We start from the raw sequence: 5,093 nt of genomic DNA on the forward strand, positions 1-5,093 counted from the left end.
CCTGATAATCATCAGTAGACAGAAAGGGGGAGCTGCGGACCTTAATTTCCGATGAAAAAACATCCCTCCTGAGCCACCCCGTCACTCCAACAAGGCACGCACTTACACACTCACACGTACAGGCTCACAAGTACACACACTCACACGGGCGATGCTGAGACACTGGCAGGAGAAAAAATAGATATTATTTTTGATTCTGAGCTACTGGCTGTCACAAGATTTTCAGACATAATCTAGAAATGGTTGGCTCTCCGTTTACTTTTTGCCAGTTTCTGCTAGCTACACATTTGTCTACTGTCGCATTAGAAGCAGCAAACCAAGGACTTACATGCATATTTTATTAGTAGATAATTATGTTCCTTATAATTGGTTTCTAAATCAGACCATTTCACACAATTATGGTGTTTTCTTTGCCTGTTCCGTCGATCGAAAAGATAGTAAGGAAGTTCTTTATTATCAAAAGGCTATGTTCTTAACCTCTATCACAGAGCGAAGGAAATAAACTAAAATAAAAATACAGCTATTTTGCATATGTAGAACACCCCTGTTAAAAGGCATCATGGAGTCAAAAGGAAGAAGAAAAAGACTACAAAGACAGATGTTTCTAAATATATCAGGAGAGACAAAATACCAAAAGGGGAATTTGATGGTGGGGGTAGATTTTAAAAATCAACAATGAAGTCATGCTGTTTAAATGCCAAAATCATTTTTTACCCAAATGAAAAAAAGAAAACTGGGTCATAATGAAGGCCACGAAATAACTGCTAACAAAAGGGCTACACGAGCCCTGTACTCAAATAAATCTCAGTTTATTCCTTCATTGAGTCAACAAACATTTCCTGAGTGCTACATGGGTAAGAAGGACACAGGACTGAGGAGAAGAGGCTCAGTGCTGCTGGACCTTAGCGCTGACCCCTGGGCTCTGTTCTGGGCTGCTCTGGGCTGACATGTTCTCTCCCCGCCCTTCCTCCTTTCTCCCTCTTTCCTTCTCTCTCTCTCACTCTCTCTTTCCCTCTCTCTCTCTCTCCTTCTTTCCCCTTCTCTCTCTTTTACCCTCTCTCCATCTCTCTCTCTCTTACTGCCTCCCCCCACACACACACATGCGCGTGCGTGGGCACACACACGCACACACACAGTAAAGCTACACGCTGGTGGGGAGCAGTGAGTGCTGCAAGGGGGGGTTCTCAGCAAGACTGGGGAAGGCAGTAGTTAAAAACACAGACTCTGCAAAGCCCACCTCTACTAACTAACTTTGGGCAATTAACTCTCTAACTCACTCTCTGTGCCTCAGTTTTCCCATCTGTAAAATGGTGATAATACAAGCACACCTACCTCATAAGGATGTTGTAAGGATTCCATAAATTAATATATGTAAAGCACTTAAAACAGTGCAGGAATGAATGAATGAATGAATGAATGAATGAATGAATGAATGAACAAATGGGGCAGGAGGAAACTTTGGGAGGTGATGGATATATTTATGGCATTGATTATAGTAATTGTTTCATGGGTGGTGTATACTTCCCTCCAAACTCATCAAGTTGTATGTGTTAATTACATACAGCTTTTTGTACATCGATCCCATTTCAATAAAGTGGTTTTAAAAAGAAAACAGTGCTGGGCATGGCATGGGCATTATTATAAGTGTGGACTATTATTATCATCCCTCTTTACAGCTTTCCTCCAGGGTAAAAATGCTGTCAAGGAGCTCTCTAGGACCCCTTTGCTATTTTTAACCCACTCCCGCCCTCTGGGTCCACCTGCAATGACACGAAAAGCCCCCAGCATGGAGCCATAGCACGTGTGCGTGAGTCCCTTCCTGTCACTCCCTCCTTCAAACAAGGCCTCATCCCTACAGCACAGAGGGGCTCTGCCGCTGGAATCTCTTAATCCCCGGGTCTTCATTGGGAGGAGGGGAACCATGTTCATGGACAAAATTTTCTTTCCCCAACATACTTTTCCTATATTGCTGGTACCTCTCTACCTCTAGCCCATACACTAGGGACTAGCATGAGATAGTGTCTGCTTTCACCCACAATTTAGTATTTAGACCTTATAAGTTAAATAAATGAAATGTCATCATTTTCCAGACAAGTTTGAGAACCACTGGTTCCAGGTGTGCTAATGGGTATTAGTGGAGGGAGGCAGGGGGAGGGGAGGGGAGGAGGAGGTAGAACTGACTCTGGGACTATGAAACGCGTACCTTTGAGGGTTGCTGGAGGAAGTGAGTGAAATTTGAGCAAGCAATGGGGCAAGTATATAGAGTGAGGTGATCTCCCAGAGCAGGCTCCTTTTACCAGAGCACAGCCCCGCCTTGACCTGACCAAGCTGATGGGGAGGCGGAGTCCAAGCATCTGTGGTCAGAGATGGAGAGACCAAGCGGACAGATGGGACAAAGGAGCGACAGAGATTCTGGACAGGAACGGATGGGGCTGGAGGGTCTCATACCAACTTCCAAATGCCTTTGGCATCCAGGACACCATCCAGTGCTCAGAAAATGCCACAAACGCTGAGCATCCCTAACCCATGTGGTGGCTGAGGGTGAGGGGCAGGGAGGTTGCTGCTTGAGAATGGGAGAGGACAGCCTGCCTCTGCTCAGGACACCCTCAGGGACTCCAGGGAGAGTCCGTGGCTGGCTCTCAGTGGCCTGCATCCGCCATCCATGAGGACCCACGGAGAAGCCAGGAGCCCCTACTGAAAGAATGAACAAGTGAAGAATGAGGGTGGCGACTTCATGCCGTCTTTCTGCCAGAATCTGATTTCCAGCTTGTTCAAAGAGGAAGTTCCCGTGGTCAGGACACCAAAAGGACTTTGACAAGACCTGGCACTGATGTGGGGCATTCACTTCCTTCTCTACCTTGGCAGACGCGCTCCTCGCCACCCCCGGCCACCAACTGTCCGTTACCCCTTTAGACTCCACACAGCTGGCTCCCACCCGTAATCCCACAGATGCCACACTGTGGGTGCCTTCACCTGGCCCAGCACAGCCCTCTTTACCATGCTTTCCTGCTTCCCACCTCATCTTGACCCATCATACGCCCACCTTTATTCATGTCTTGGCTCCTGTTCTAAACAAGAATGATAGTCTTATTTTTTAAAAATATTTTTTAAATATTTTGTTTTTTAAAAATCCACATCAGGCTTTGTACCCTCAGACAGGTCTTATCCATCACAGCCCTCTCAAGAGTCTACCCTTGTTCCAATGACGCTGCATTGGCCTAATGCAATGCCAGCCCACCTCTGTGGATTTACCTTCAATCATTTATCATCCACGAAAGAACACTCGTCTCGTCGTGTTGTATTAGAGACACACTCACCCCAGTTTAATGCAAAAAGCATTGGGCTTGGAATCAAATGGCTTTCTGTCTTCGATCCACTCCCTCTCGACTTTGCAAGTTCAGATTTAAACTCACAAGACTTGTGTGTCTTCATTTCTAAAGGGCAATAGTAATACCTGCTCGAGTTTGTAGGGTTTTGTGAGGATCAAATAAGGGACTAGAGAAGAAAGCACATTTAATGCCACGGAGCAGAACAGTCGGTTTTGAGAACATTTTTCTCTCCTAATCTCCCAGTTTACTCCCTGGGTATCTTCCCAACTCTCCTCTCACCTCTGCTCTCCAGAGAAACCATCTGTTCACTCATTCAAGAAAGATTTGTTGCATCCCCACTGTGCTGGGAACACAAGACACAGAGCATTAGCTCTCTGTCCACAAGGAGCCCACGGTAGAGAGAATGAAGCAGGTACAACCGTGAACGGATGGATGAAGAACAGAGTAAACGGATAGAAACCGTAAGCAGGACGTCTCCACAGGCTAGGAGGTGACTGGCTGTGCAGACATGTAGACGGGGCAGCGAGTCAGTGAAGAATTTTCAAAGAATATAGATGATAGCTGAACTGCACTTATTTCTCTTTCAATAAATATTTATTGAGCCCCGACTGTGTGTCAGGACCGTGCGAGGCAGTGGACACATAATAGAAAAGAAAGCGAGCGAGGTCCTTGGCCTCTTGAGCATACAGTAAACAGGTAAAGAAAAAGCTCAGAGAATTCCTGCCTGTGACAAGAGCTAAGATGGAGATTAGAGGACGATGTGACAGACAGCGACTGTGACTGGGGGTGCAGGACCACCTTACACGGGGTGGCCAAGAATCACTTCGGCCAAGAATCACTTCGGTCAAGCTGATATTTGAAGGATGGGAAAGAGCCAGGCGCAGGACAGCTGGAGCCCTAGGGGGGAAGCACTCCAAGAAAAGAGAGTGGCAGGTGAAAAGGCTCTGGGGCAGAACAAGTTCGGTTGTTCTAGAACACAGATGAATCTGACTAGAGCTGGGGGCCAGGGCAGAGAGGTAGAAAATGAGAACTGAGCGGAAGGCAAGGGCCAGGGTGTGCAGAGCCGTGGGGCTACAGCAGGGAAGCCGCTGAGGAATCAGGGTGTGGTTGGAAGTGACATAATCAGATTTGCATTTTTTTTTTTGAGTATTCGTTTCTGTGGAAATAATAATTAGAGCAGCAAGACCTGTTAAAAGGCTATGGTCGTGCTTACTTAAGCAGCACATAAACTAAAGCTGGAACAATACAGAGATTAGCATGGCCCCTGTGCAAAAGTGATAGGCAAATTCATAAATCATTTCATACTTTTAAAGAAAAGGCCCAGGTCAAAGCAGGGAGGAAACTGATCCAGGAAATCTCAGAAAACAAGTCACCAAATTTTGTGAACTCTGCAAAAATGACAGAAGTGGGCACTCTTTGAGTTAGAGAAACATTTTTGAACTCTAGCTGATTCTAAGATTTCAGGAAAACCGAGTCCACTTAAAGCTGACAGCCAGAAAATTCTCAAGGTCAAATCCTATGCAAACTTATCATAAGGAAAAAAGAAATAAAGAGCAGAATAACATCCCTACAAGTAGAGCACAGTAGAAAGACAAGCCCACAGAGCAATCAAAATTGTAATTTACTATTTCAAAATGACAGAAGATGTTTTTAAAAAGTATATAACATGTGAAAGAAAGCATAAATCAAAATTTGAAAAACTCAGAAATGAGGCTGCAGAACTCAGGAAAGTATCATTTTTTTAAAAAAAATTATTTCAAAATT

The 5,093-nt window shown here is 45.2% G+C and overlaps 1 non-coding gene across 1 annotated transcript; it reads left to right on the top strand.

Moving 5' to 3' along the window:
• Window positions 1-4,534: 4,534 nt before the first annotated feature.
• On the top strand, window positions 4,535-4,638 carry LOC123792018 (U6 spliceosomal RNA). Its single transcript, XR_006779608.1, has one exon. It is a non-coding gene; the product is annotated as a U6 spliceosomal RNA (small nuclear RNA).
• Window positions 4,639-5,093: the final 455 nt, after the last annotated feature.

Source organism: Ursus americanus, chromosome 10 (assembly GCF_024610735.1).
Source record: "Ursus americanus isolate L20-20 chromosome 10, mUrsAme1.1.p, whole genome shotgun sequence".
Taxonomy (NCBI): Eukaryota; Metazoa; Chordata; class Mammalia; order Carnivora; family Ursidae; genus Ursus; species Ursus americanus.